General features: G+C 34.1%; 2 long non-coding RNA genes across 2 annotated transcripts; both read right to left on the bottom strand.

Annotated features, from left to right (window-relative positions):
* Nucleotides 1-5,234: 5,234 nt before the first annotated feature.
* On the bottom strand, nt 5,235-6,465 carry LOC147581802 (uncharacterized). The gene is made up of 3 exons (XR_015249764.1): nt 6,229-6,465; nt 5,869-6,098; nt 5,235-5,456 (listed from the first exon to the last, which is right to left on the bottom strand). It is a non-coding gene; the product is annotated as an uncharacterized LOC147581802 (long non-coding RNA).
* Nucleotides 6,466-8,695: 2,230 nt separating this feature from the next.
* Nucleotides 8,696-11,371, bottom strand: LOC147581801 (uncharacterized). Its single transcript, XR_015249763.1, has 3 exons — nt 11,290-11,371; nt 8,944-9,008; nt 8,696-8,822 (listed from the first exon to the last, which is right to left on the bottom strand). It is a non-coding gene; the product is annotated as an uncharacterized LOC147581801 (long non-coding RNA).
* Nucleotides 11,372-15,263: the final 3,892 nt, after the last annotated feature.

Below are 15,263 nucleotides of genomic sequence, written 5' to 3'. Positions count from 1 at the left end.
TGTATTTTCTCTTCTTTATGATTTTTATAATATTTTCTTTTCTCTAGCTTACTTTACTGTTAAAATGCAGTATATAATACATATAACATTCAAAATATGAATTAATTGACTATTTATGTTATTGGTAAGGCTTCAGGTCAACAGTAGGATATTAGTAAGTTTTAGGAAAGCCAAAAGTTATATGTGATTTTTGACCATGTAGGTTGGTCAGTACCTCTAACTCCTACGTTGCTTAAGGATCAATTGTACTTGGATGCTGGCTGAGATTATCAATAAGATGAAACTTTCAGCTGTATCCTTTGGAATTGTCCATCTTTCCATCTTTCTTTTCTCTACTTTTTTTTTTTTGAGAATGGGTCAGTATTATTTTAATAAGGTGAATGAAAGTATCAGTCCAGAGATATGCTTCTCAATCCAGATAAATTAATAATTCAGTGACTGAAAACTTTAGTGTATGGTCATTTTTAAGAAAGAGCTTATACTGCCAAAGGTTTATCTTATTGTTATCATATCATTTTTGTATTCATTGTCTATTTAAAGTTGTGACAGTAAATCAGGCGTGTTTAGTTCATTGACAAAGTAATATTCAAGAACAATTTTTAATGCTATTTAATTCATGCTGTTCATAAAACAAAGTCAATCATATTGAGTATCAGCTTACCTGTCTTGTATTTTACTTTTACACTGATTTTTTATATTAGGGTTAAGTTGCTAAAGATATAAAAAGGGGAAACAAAAAAAATTCCAGTACTTCTCCTTAATATAAAACTCTATTTTAGATATTGGAATGTAAATTAAATCTTTTATAATAATTGTTACTCAAATCTTAAAATATTACTTGAAAGAAAAAATTTACTAAATTAGACATGTCACCTATAATTTTAATATAAGGTTACATTTTTTTATGCTGTTATATTTTAAACACAGTTTTAGCAATTGATGGTATTCCTAATTGCATAAAATACATGTTCCAGTATATATCCCTTTAGGGAGATTTTGTTAGCCAAAGAAAATTGATGAGAGACATGATGATGTAGATACATTGGAAATGACAGATACATTTTTTTAGAATTTAAGTGAAAAAAGAGACCTAAAGTAAGACTCTGGGGAGTGGTGAGCATTGTGCATAAGTCATCTTTTGTAGTCTTTTTTCTATGTAAGTTTTATGGAGCTAAGTAATATCTTTTAAATATACCAGCCTATGACTGAGTTGTAGCTTAAAGAAAACATCCAAACCTCCATCAGAACTACAGTGTTACCAATAGTTTTAATCAGCGGGAAGCTATTGTGTAGATTTTCATCTGTGTTTATTTTCTGTCAGATCTTCTAAAAAATAAAAGATTCTCTATCATTTTTGTTTCTTTTGAATAAATTGGCCCAGCCCTTTTGTGTATGTTTTGTGGATGTGCATGTTTATGTGAATAAATGCTAACAGTATAACTGAAGAGAACTTACAAAATTCATGTCATATTTTTCATATCATAGCAAATGGTACACTCTTGAATTGAAAAATGTCTTTCAGTTTATTAGCAAATGGCAAATTGAAATTTATATGTAATACATTTTTTACATAGTCAGCATGTATTGAGTTAAATATGCAATAAATCAGAGATAATGTTTTACTCTTCACTGAGACTTGGCCATATCAATAATTCAATAACAAGAATTAGCTTTGTCTAAGTAGAATATCAGTTGGGCCAATCTTCATTAAGCTCAAATCTCTCCTGAATTTATGTAAAATATGTTCCTACTTTAAATACAGGTTTTACAGAGAATTGCTGGGAGTTTCTCTATTGGGTGTATATTCCTTTTGGAATGACAGTACTTACTAACATTCTAAACCCTCCCTATAGCTGTGGTAGTTGGCTGCTGTGATTGGCAAGTCTTTCCAAGTTCAGTGATGCACTGAGACTAACTCTTCCCCTTGACTTCATAATAAAAGAAGATTTAGTAACAACCCATTGCAACAAAGTGTAGTCAAGATTTTACAATCACTTTTACCCTCAAGAAGCATGTCTCCTATGTGGAAACAAGCTGCCCTGGGACCAGGTTGGGAAAACAGAAGGGTCAGGTGGTAGTAATAAGTACTGATCTCTTCTGTCTATGAACTTACCTATTTTTTTTCCTGATGTAGTTGATTCTAAAGGCTGCATTTATATATGCCATGACCCGGAAAATACAATTTTCCAACGTGTTCAGCAGACCTGTGTATAAAACTTTGTATACTACCTAGAACAGCAACAAGTACATAGTAGTCTTGTAAGTCATGTTGAGTGACTTAATTGCAGAAGCTAACTCAAGAGAGAGTTTCAATACCTTTTCTTTTTCCACAAAGTTCTGCGACTTCACCTAATATGGAAATAATCTCTAAATTTCTCCTGAATCACAGACAAACCAGATGTCAGTGACAGAGAGTGTTTAAAAGTTGGCACTTGCAATTTGGCTAGAAAAGGAGAGTGAGAAGAGGAAAAAGTGGTGAATATACCCAAGGTAGTTGTATGAGTTGTATTAAGGTATTGTTGAAGTCAAAGAGTAGTTGTTTTGCTAGTGGGTAAGAAACTTAAAAAGATAAAACATTAAGTTTGAGAGTGAAGGTATCAAGTTCAAAAGTGGGTATCCAAATTCATATGTAAACAAGGGAGTTTGTAGGGAGCTCCGCTGGAGAAGGTTCTTGGCATTCAGCAATACAAAAAATTAAGTGGCTTTGATGTTGGATAGATTGTCTACGCTGTTATTTAAGTTATTTGAAATGACAGTAGGCCATAAGATTGGAGAGAAAGATTAGGTAAAGTTCCAAACATTTCACTGAAGGCAGGTAATAGTAAGGAAACCTAGTGATGCAAACAAAATTGCATCTCTCTTAAGCAAGTAGTGTTTATTTCAAGAAGACAGAGTAATAGTGATCTGTTATTTTCAGTGAGGAGAAAGAGGAAACCATATCCTGACCCTGATGTATGTGAAATACTGGGAAATAACCCTCCTCATCTTGAGAATGTTTGAGTGGATAGAAAGTACAAGTGCAGTGTGTACTTGAACAGAAAAGGAATTGACAGTAAAGAAGAGTTTTATAATTATGTGGCATAAAGTCAAAAGAAGGAAGTCCATGATTTGGGGAGAGAAAGGAAGAAAGTTAGGTAAAAGAAGCACAAAGCATAATGAGAATAAAATACCAAAAATGATGGTGGAGGAGTGGTAAGTAATAGATTAAAACAGGAAATTGAAGCATGGTGGGCTTAGAGTTATTTATTTATTTATTTATTTATTTATTATTTTATTATTTTATTATTTTATTTTATTTTATTTTATTTTATTTTATTTTTTTAGTCACCTTTTCTTTTAGACTTGTGGGTATTTACTTTTTATAACATTTAAATAAGGTCTGTAAGGGTAATCTTGTAATGTGTGTTAGGTGATTAGGTGAATCCTTGTGATTAGGTCTTTCTACTCTCTCTACTGTGGCAGGCACTTATGATGACAGGCAGATGCCAGAGATTGGCACTAAGATCTCTGAGATTTTAACACAAAACTTTAGGTTTGGAGAGCAATCAAGTAGGAGCAGTGGTGTCTGAAACATGAATGAATAGCAGAATGGGGTACCTTTTGAGAAGAGTACATCACAGAGTCTAATTATTTAATGATTTAATATTTAATGGTTTAATATAAAAGTGAATTTGGTTTTACAGCAAGACTCAACACAAATGTTCTATATAAATGCCTACTAATTTGAATTTGCATACAAATGGTCTTAAACCTTATTTAATGATTCTAATTCAGTAAATCATGGGTTTGACTCATGATACTGAAGTTCCAAGTTTCTAAGTGATGCCAGTGCTTCTTAGTCCCTCGACTACACTTTGAGTAGCAAAAGTCTGTATGCTTGTGAAGAACAGGTGTGATTTCTAAAGAACACAGTCAGAGATAACAAAATTTGAGAATATTTCCATTAATTTGGGGGAGTCTTGCTATTATATTACCACAGGGAGTTAAGTAGAAAAGGAAGAAATCCGTGCCACCATGTGGGAGTCGAGGGAATTACACTGCTGAACACAATCCATTAAACAGTTCAGGGAGAAGGGATAGGCTTGGCTACAAGATAAGGGTATTTTGAGTGGAGCTATAGATTTATAGGTAGGTCAAGAGCCTTACAAGAGTTGTCGGAAGTACTGAGTGTAATTTTCCTCATCATTATCAACTAGATTTGCAATATAACTTATAAATACCATATAGGTTTTGTTTTTTGTTTTTGTTTTTTTCATTCTTTCTGTCTTCTTTAAAATAACTCTTCCATTGATATTGAACTGCTGTGGATTTCAAACGTGTTCATTTCATATTCATTGGGGAAAAATTTTCTTCTTGTTATAACCTACATTTTAATTAAAGTGTGTCAAATTTGTTACCTTCCTTTAGTATTGTTGTTCTTTCCTAAGTTTTATACCAAATTTGAATTATTCTCATTTACTTGTCTTAAAATTCATATGTTTGTATTTAATGTGCGTTCTATGTCTTTCAAACTAGCTTATACTTTTTTTATATATAGGAGGACTTGTCAACTCCGACCTCATGTAGGAATTATTTGTGGAGACATGAAAATAAATAAAGACTGATGCCCTGCTCCCATCCCAGACAGTATTTTAATTGATAGGCTCAGTGCTGGGATGCATTAAAATCTGCTTCAGTGGTTTTGTAACATGAAGTTACAGGTGAGTACCATGCAAATGCACTATCTTATGAAGGTTTACTGTGTACTTCCTCCTCCTTTATACATTAAATATGAACTACAGATTCATTTCTACAGTACTTTAGTAAAGAAATGGCTGCACCGTAGCACATCACGCAGGAAGGCTTCTCATGAATGAAAAACTCCGTACAAAAGGCAATCAGCAACAGCATTGAGAGCTTTAGGTGGTTGATAACTTTCTCAAAATCCTTTTTCAAGAAGTACATAATAGCTTAGGCGCTTGGTCCAAATAACTTGAATGCTAAATCACAGACAGCTGCGTCCATATCTTCCCCATTGTTTCATTCATGAATAAATACACACAGTAATAAACTACTGTAAATAAAATTAATCACATATGCTTATGCACATAATAGGAGCTTGCTGAATGTCAGGCTGTTTTGAATCTATGGATGTGTTGATAGAGTTTTTGTGTGTAAACATTCACAGATGGGAACATTTTCTCTATTAAAAACACCTGCAAAAGGTTTCTGGAAAAGTTTCAGAAAAACCTTGAATCATTTCAAAATTTATTTTACACCACCTGGTGATCAAGGCTTTTATAGAGTTTTTCCTTAGGAAACCATGCGTTAGAACATTATGAGTAGTTTACTAGTGCCAGCAGAGGAACCAGATAAGGTGAATATTGCTGTTTTGGTCGTTCTTTCATTCCCTTATGTATTCATTTCATCCTTTCTTCACTTTGCCATTCATTACTCAGTACATACAAGAAAGAACTCTGCAAAAAAAAAAGTGAACAAGGTAGAAATGATTCTCCCCAAATTATAATTTCATCCATATTGCCCATCCTGATGAACAGAGTTAAGTGATACAGAAACTTGAACAATTATTTTTACCATCTCAATTTATTGATCACTTCAAATTCAATCTTTTCTTTCTCTAGACTCAGCATCATTCCTACTTAGATTTTCAGATATTTTCATTCCTTAATTAAAAGAAGAAGAAGAAGAAGAAGAAGAAGAAGAAGAAGAAGAAGAAGAAAGGGAGCTTCTTCACACTTCCATTTGATATTTCTTCACTTTACCTATAATTAATCCCTCGTTGCAAGTGCTGTTCTACTCTGGCCCTGTCATATATCCTTAAATTTACTCTTGACTCATGTACAGATTTTGAAGACAGATTATATTTACCTCTGTACAGAAAGGAAGCACCAGGAAGTTCTGAACTTCTAAAGTTGCTATGGCAATTGCCAACTGCAAAAATAAAACAGGCCTCGAAGCACATTAATGACATAATAAACCCTCTTGTCAAGTGCATTTTAAAATCATTTTGTAGGTAAAGTTATACTTGCGCTGTGCTGGAACAAAGCCATATTTGTTTAGTAGACATGTTTTCGTTTGTCTTCCCTCTTTCTCTTTCTCTGAAATTGGCAAAACAAAGACGGAACAAAATATGGATGCACTATCTATACTTTATTGAATCTATTTGGTGTCTTAATATCCTAATACACACCTTGGACATATGTCACCTTAAGAAAATATGGCACATACCTAAATCTCTGGAGTCTGTATTATTGAGGGGAGAGTGGAATCCATGAATAAATATTATTGAAAGGTAAGGTGTTGAATTTCATTCTTATTTGATGGATACAAACTGTAGTTTGCTCTCCAGCAGGGGAAATATAAAGGACAAATGAAAGTTTTTATTTGTTATATGCTTAGCATAAAGCTTTGAGCTATTAAATATCAGTTACATCCCCACTTTTATGTTGACAAAGCTCATTGTGATCCTAGAAATAAACAATAAAATAAGCTATTAATTATTATAGCTATAATCATAGTATAAAGAGTCATCATGAAATAAGTGTTTAAAAGCTATGCTAAGATTAGCATTACTACCAGAATAACCTTCTCTTGGTTAGGAAATAGCATAATAATTCTCAAAAATAGGTATCTAAGCTATTGTTATTTAAATAAAAACATTTTTCCAAATGGTAACTATCTTGTAAGATTTTTCTCAAATGTCTTTATTAATCTCATCAATTCAGGATCCTATGAATTGTTAAGGTACTCAGTGTTAGTTTTACATGTCTTTTATTTATACACATGGGCCAAGTATCATTGAAATACATTAAACTAAAAAGAGGATAAGCTTAGTCAAAATTTAACTCAATTGCTTCTTTATACACAGTGACAAGCTAAATGAATATCAACCACAGGGACCAAGGTCTTCTAAAACATACTTTCTGAACATAGAGAAGAAAAAAGCATGAAAATTTACTCTGACATAGAAGCAATAATATTAACTATGGCATTATTCCAAGTGCTTTATATAATTTAATCCTAAGCAACAACTTTATGGAGTTAGTATGCTGTACAATTTTCATTTTTATGATGAGGATACTGAGCCACAGAGATATTAATTCTTTTGCCCTAAATTGTACAGCTACAAGCTGCCAGAGCAGGGCTCAGTTCCTGGCAGTCTGGTTCTGGATCCAATGCATTTTTCCAGGAGGATAGAGATACCTCAATATAAAGCAATGAGTCATTTGTGATGCAAACCATTTGGAAATTATAATTTTATTGCTGAGGAAATTAGAGTATTCCAGAAGTCTTCATAATGAGACCGAGATGTTTTACAGGTAAGTAACTAAAGTGAAAATATAGAATTTAATTGGTAGACTCCAGTGAATATGAATTCAGAGTCATTTGGAGTCAAACTCAATTTATATGTATGTATAAATATATATACACACACACACATATATATATATACACACACATATATACTTTGATAAAGATAATGACTTTTTGAACCCTGAATTTCCTCACATATAATATTAAAATATTAATAGTACTCATGTTTTATAATACATAGTATATATAGTGTAGTGTAATACATGTATGCGTATATAATATATATGCACAAATATGTGTATATATGTGATATATGTATTTCATATGTATATATGTATGTATATTCTTTGTGTTTATGTGTGTATGTGTATATATATGTATATATATAGTCTTATGTACATACAGTCTATATATCTATACTTATATACACACTATATATATATATATATATATATATGTATACACTTATATGCATACAGGCTATATATCTATATATACATAGATATATACATACATATACAGTCTGTATATATATGTATATATATATATACTTACATGAATACAGTCCATATATATATATACACACTTACATGCATACAGTCTATATATATACTTATATACATACAATCTATATATCCATATATAGATAGATAATTTATATACATACAGTCTGTATATATACTTATATGCATACAATCTATATATAGAGAGATAGATATATACTTATATATGCAGATATATATCACATATTATAGCTACTGGGAGGAAACCAGAATCTACTGAGCTAGCTTCCCCCCACTACTGAGTTAACATTTTTTTAAGTTTATTTATTTATTTATTTTTGAGAGAGAGACAGAGCAAAGGAGGGGCAGAAAGAGGAGACAGAATCCCAAGAAGGCTCCACACTGTCAGCAAAGAGTCCCATGTGGGGCTTGAACCCCGAAACAAGGAGATCATGACCTGTGATGAAACCAAGAGTCAGATGTTTAACAGACTGAGCCACACAGGTGCCCCACTACTGAATTAACTTTAACTTTTAACTAATAATTCTAGCACTTTACAAAAAGCATTTAAAATCAGATTAATGCAGGGGCGCCTGGGTGGCGCAGTCGGTTAAGCGTCCGACTTCAGCCAGGTCACGATCTCGCGGTCCGTGAGTTCGAGCCCCGCGTCAGGCTCTGGGCTGATGGCTCGGAGCCTGGAGCCTGTTTCTGATTCTGTGTCTCCCTCTCTCTCTGCCCCTCCCCTGTTCATGCTCTGTCTCTCTCTGTCCCAAAAATAAATAAAAAACTTTGAAAAAAAAAATTAATAAAATCAGATTAATGCCTACATAGTCCTAGTGTTTAGTCAGAGCAAGATTTATATGGATACAAACAAAATATAAAGCCACTGGGAACATTTTAATGGAACATCATCAATTAGACCTTATGAAAGTAAGGTCTCTCACTATTCTGTGGAATGTTGTCATTCTTTCTATCTGTCCCCAAACCCCATCCATGAGAGTCCTCCTGTTGGATAAAGAAACACACTTTATCCTGTTGGATAAAGTGAGAAAATTACCTTGAAAATGTTCTTGTTAAAATATTAGCTTAACGAAGAAGAGATACCCAGTATTCTGCAACTCTTAACGTCATCACACATCTGAATTAGCTTCTCTGATTTTAGAATCCAAGACGTGGACCTAGAAACCTTCACTGAGGAAAGGGAAATTAAAGTTCATAATACTGTGCCCATGACATGGTTATATAACAAAAAGTTCTGCTATGAAATTTGAGTAAATGTTTCCTTTGAGTTTCAACTACATATTTGCCACTGGATGTGAGGCTTGGTATAAAACACTGAATCCTTCTTTATTTTATTTTCATTTGCTGCAAAACACAGGTCATAATGTTTTGCAAATAAAATTTTTAGAAGTTTGAAGTACAGGAACATCATTACAAGCACAGTCCTTAGATTACTATGTAATACCAAGTATCTTCATTTTGGGTTGTAAAGAATCCCAACTTGGTAGTTACTACTGATGATAAGTTTCTTTAAAAAAAAATATATATATATACACACCAAGAGATTAAATATAATAAGGAAAATATCAAAATTAACATTTCATAGTGACATTTAAAATAAATACTTAAATATGTGAGCATAACAGACTAAATTATTTTAAATACCAAGTACATTTTTCCTCTCAAAAAAGATGAGTTTATATTTAGAATTGTAGAATTTCCTGTTATACACATGCAAAACTATGCTGAAGAAGTTAAGCAAACCAATGAAAGATTTACTTTGTTTATAGACTTTTATTTTTTGAAGCCAATATCACAGAAGTAAAGCAAAACTGACAATGTACACTAATAATATGTTTGGTGCCAATTGAAATTCTATCAACTCTTTTTCAATTTACAAAATTTTCCCATCATATCAATACCTTAAAAATAAACTTAGGGTGCCTGGGTGGCTCAGTTGGTTAAGTGTCTGATTTCAGCTTAGATCATGATCTCATGGTTTAGGGGTTTGAGCCCCATGTCAGGCCCTGTGTTAACGACTGAGAGCCTGGAGCCTGCTTCAGATTTTGTGCCTCCCTCTCTCTCTGCCCTTCCCCTGCTTGTGCTCTGTCTCTCTCTCTTTCTCCAAAATAAATACACATTAAAAAAACTTTTTTAAATAAACAACTCATTTAAAGAGACTGGAATTTTAGTTTTCATGTAATTTTGATAAAAATGATGTATGTTGAGCGGAGCTTAGCTATATTGTCTCAACACTTGAAATGTTTTTCTAACATACATTCTTTTCATTGTCTTTCCACCATTTGGTTACTGCCAATAAGAAATTCGTGTGTGAGTTTGTAGATAAGCCATAATCTTTTTTGAGATTTCTTTGAAAATAGGAAAATAGAAAAAATTTTCCTTGGTCTAGTTTGTATTCTCTGTTTTTTTTTTCTGCAACATAGATAAGCATTAAATAGTAATTGTATACATGTATAAATATGCCAGTTAGGGCTCAGTTACTTTCTTCTATCCCATTTGTTAACAAACAATTCCACAATTTTAGTTTGGATAGCTATCCTTCCTCCAAGAATCCTAGGTGTTTTTCATAAATTGGCACTATCATTCCCTGAAATTTCTTGAGAAGCCTGATTTTCTTCTTCTTCTAAAGTAACTCATCCCTTACCCAGAGTGATTAACAGGTGCGCAATAAGCATATATATATATATATATATATATATATATATATATATTTTGTTTTGTTTTGTTTTGTTTGTTTGTTTGTTTTAATGACTCGTGAAGGGAAATTTACTGTGACTCCTGGAAAGAATCTTCATTGATATTCTATAAAAGCTACATGGTAAGGCATACCATGAAAGGCTGCTGTCAGCCATTTTACCACCATAAGGAAAGCCAACTTTAGAATATAGAACATACATTAGAAGATAATAAGGTATAGAAGTCTTTTTGTGATATTGTCAAATCTGGATCAACATAAAGCTGACCCAGTATACAGACTATTCAGTTATTGAGTCAATATACAGCAATTGTTCTAGCCTATTTACATTTTTAAATTTATATACAAAGAAAAATTCTCTATTTGTAGCCAAAAGCCAACTTTACTACTTTTTACATTATGATATAATTGAAAGTGATAACACCTGCACAACAAACTGTGTAAATTTAGGAGGCTGCTCACAGGTGGAGATGATAATCTAAACATTTTCCACTCACTATTTTTATAGAGGTTAAATTTACAAATAAATCTTATAAAAAATTTAATTTTCTTAGTTAGCCTATTAATTCCTTGGAGGCTAGTATTTCATATTTCAAAAGGAGCAAATCAAATACTAAATATCATCCTAGATCTTATCTGCTAAATTTAATTTATTTAATAGGAGTTTTAGAGAGGTTAAAGTTAATTGATGATAGCATTTATTTACAACTTTTTTTTTTTTTTTTTTTTTGGCTTATAAACACATTTATTTCTCACAGTTCTGGAGTCTGGGAAGTCCAAGATCAGAGCACTGACAGATTTTCTGTCTGGTGAGGGCTGGCTTCCTAGTTCACAGTTGGCTATCTTCTCCCGTGTCCTCATAAGGCAGAAGGGGGTGAACGAGCTTTCTGGCGTCTCTTTTATGACGACATTAATCCCATTCATGAGGGCTCCACCTTCATGACCTATTTGCCTCCCCAAATCTCTGCCTTCAAATACTATTATATTGGGGATTGGGTTTCAACATAAGAAGCTGGGGGTGGGGGGGGACACAAATAATCATTCTATCACACCTGGGAAATGTGGTTGTAACAGGTGCTTCCAAAGTTGCTCATGGCATCACCATTGCCAGCCAGCAGAAAGTGTGTTCAAACCCAGGTGAAGCATCTGGAAGGAGATGACAAGTTGCACCCATCATTTCTACTCACACCCCATTAACCTAAACTTAGTCACATGGCCACATGCAAGGGAGGCCAGGAGATGGAGTGAAGCTGGAAGACCATGCATGAGGACAAAGGAAGAATGGATCATGATAGGCTATTTGACGGTTTCTCTTGCACAAAGGTTCTCTGGGTTCTGCATGGGATCTTTCCACCTGGAGACAGTTTATTTACTAAACAAAGTTCTATTTAATGCCTAAGACCAACAGTCACCCATCGTAACATTTCTGAGTTTGGTTACTTGCCATTCTTCCACTATAGGAAAAACCAATATTAGTGGTAAAAAACGGTATTAGTGGGGTCACTATGAATAGAAAAATTTCCAAAGGTGCTTTTTTAAAAAAAATTACGGGGGCGCCTGGGTGGTGCAGTCGGTTAAGCGTCCGACTTCAGCCAGGTCACGATCTCGCAGTCTGTGAGTTCGAGCCCCGCGTCGGGCTCTGGGCTGATGGCTCAGAGCCTGGAGCCTGTTTCCGATTCTGTGTCTCCCTCTGTCTCTGCCCCTCCCCTGTTCATGCTCTGTCTCTCTCTGTCCCAAAAATAAATAGACGTTGAAAAAAAAATTAAAAAAAAAAAATTATGAACAACAACCTATGAATACTCAAAGAATAGTTTGATCTTGGCCTTCTAAAACAATTTGTATAGCTGTGTGTGATTGCATGCATATGTGTGTAGTTTTAAACTCAAAAACCTCAGGTTGTACATTTGGTGCATAAAATCAAAGAAAAACAACAGGCAATTCTTTGGAAGTGAGTAGTAAATTTTCTTCTTAAAGCCCATGTGTACTTTGATTCAGGTGGCTGCCTCAGGTGGCTGCCTGCTTTTTCATGTAGAAAACTATTCTTTGAGTATTCATAAGATATTGTCCTAAGCTTTTATATTTACCCTTTTATCTGTTATTTTTTAATATAATTTATTGTCAAGATAGGTGACATGCAGTGTATACAGTGTGCTCTTGGTTTCAGTGTAGATTCCCGTGGGTCATCGCTTACATACAACACCCAGTGCTCATCCTGACAAGGGCCCTCCTCAATTCCCATCACCCATTTCACCCCCCCACCTCATCAACTCTCAGTTTGTTCTCTGTATTTAAGAGTCTCTTATGGTTTGCTTCCCTCTCAGTTTGAAACTATTTTTCCCCTTCTCTTCCCCCATGGTCTTCTGTTAAGTTTCTTAAATTCCACATATGAGTGAAAACATATGATATCTTTCTCTGATTGACTTATTTCACTTAGTGTAATACCCTCCAGTTCCGTCCACTTTGTTGCAAATGGCAGAATTTCATTCTTTTTCATTGCCAAGTAGTATTGCATTGTATATATAAACCACATCTTCTCTATCCATTCGTCAATTGACGGACATTTGGCTATGGTTGAAAGCACTGCTATAAGCATTGGGATACAAGTGCCTCTATGGATCAGCATTCCTGTATCCTTTGGATAAATTCTTTGTAGTGCTATTGCTGGGTCATAGGGTAGTTTTATTTTTAATTTTTTGAAGAACCTCCACACTATTTTCCAGAGTGGCTGCCGTAGTTTGCATTCCCACCAACAGTGCAAGAGGGTTCCTGTTTCTCCACATCCTCGCCAACATCTGTTGTTTCCTGAGTTGTTAATTTTAGTCACTCTGACCAGTGTGGGGTAGTATCTCAATGTGGTTTTGATTTGTATTTCCTTAATGATGAGTGGTGATGAGCATCTTTTCATGTGTCTGTTGGCCATCTGGATGTCTTCCTTGGAAAATTGTCTATTCGTGTCTTCTGCCCATTTCTTCACTGGACTATTTGTTTTTTAGGTATTGAGTTTGGTAAGTTCTTTATAGATTTTGGATACTAACCCTCTATTAAATATGTCATTTGCAAATATCTTCTCCCATTACATTGGTTGCCTTTTAGTTTTGTTGATTGTTTCCTTCATTGTGCAGAAGCTTTTTATCTTGATGAGGTCCCAATAGTTCATTTTTGCTTTTATTTCCCTTGCCTTTGGAGACTTGTTGAGCAAGAAATTGCTGTGGCTGAGGTCAAAGAAATTGTTGCCTGTTTTCTCCTCTAGGTTTTGATGGCTTTCTGTCCTACATTTAGGTCTTTCATCCATTTTGAGTTTATTTTTTGTGTATGGTATAAGAAAGTGATTCAATTTCATTCTGCATGTTGCTGTCCAGCACCATTTGCTAAAGAGACTATCTTTTTTCCATTGGATACTTTTTCCTGCTTTTCAAAGATTAGTTGGCCATATATTTGTGGGTCCGATTCTGGATTCTCTATTCTATACCATTGGTCTATGTGTCTGCTTTTGTGCCAATACCATACTGTCTTGATGATTACAGCTTTGTAGTAAAGACTAAAGTCGGGATTGGGATGCCTCCCACTTTGGTCTTCTTTTCAACATTACTTTGGCTATACGGGGGTCATTGTGGTTCCATACAAATTATAGGATTGTGTGTTCTAACTTTGAGGAGAATGTGGTTGCAATTTTGATTGGGATTGCATTGAATGTGTATATTGCTTGGGTAGTATTGACATTTTAACAATATTAGTTCTTCCAATCCACGAACATGGAGTGTTTTTTCCATTTCTTTGTGTCTTTTTCAATTTCTTTCATAAGTTTTCTATTGTTTTCAGCATCAGATCTTCTACATCTTTGGTTAGGTTTATTCCTAGGTATTTATGGTTCTTGGTGCAATTGTAAATGGGATCGATCTCTTGATTTCTCTTTCTGTTGCTTCATTATTGGTGTGTGGGAATGCAAACAATTTCTCTACATTGATTTCGTATCCTGCAACTTTGCTGAATTCATGTATCACTTCTAGCAGCTTTCTGGTGGAATCTTTTGGGTTTCCATGTAGACTCTCATGTCATCTGCGAAAAGTGAAAGTTTGACTTCTTCTTTGCCAACTTGGATGCCTTTTATTTCATTCTGTTGTCTGATTGCTGATGCTAGGACTTCCAACCCTATGTGAAACAACAGTGGCGACAGTGGACATCCTTATTGTATTCCTGTTCTCAGGGGTAAAGCTCTTAGTTTTCCCCCATTGAGTATGATATTAGCTGTGGGCTTTTCATATATGGCTTTTATGATACTAAGATATGTTCCTTCTATCCTGACTTTCTTGAGGGTTTTTATTAAGAAACAATATTGTATTTTGTCAAATGCTTTTTCTGCATCTATTGACAGGATCATATGGTTCTTATCCTTTCTTCTATTAATGTGATGTATCACATTGATTGATATGTGAATATTGAACCAGCCCTGGAGCCCAGGAATGAATCCCACTTGATCATGGTAAATAATTCTTTTAATATATTGTTGAATTTGACTTGCTAGTATCTTATTGAGAATTTTTGCATCCATGTTCATCAGGGATATTGGCTTGTAATTCTCCATTTTAGTGGGGTCTCAGTCTGGGTTGGGAATCAAGAGAATGCAGATTCATAGAATCAGCAGAGAATGAGTCCAGAAGCTTCCCTTCGGTTTCTATTTTTCAAACAGCTTGAGAAGGATAGGTATTAACTCTTCTTTAAATGTCTAGTAG

This window comes from Puma concolor, chromosome B1 (genome assembly GCF_028749965.1).
Source record: "Puma concolor isolate L17-30 chromosome B1, mPumCon1.1.hap2, whole genome shotgun sequence".
NCBI lineage: Eukaryota > Metazoa > Chordata > Mammalia > Carnivora > Felidae > Puma > Puma concolor.
Note: the sequence above shows the minus strand (reverse complement) of the source record. Positions and strands in the feature narration are given on the sequence as shown.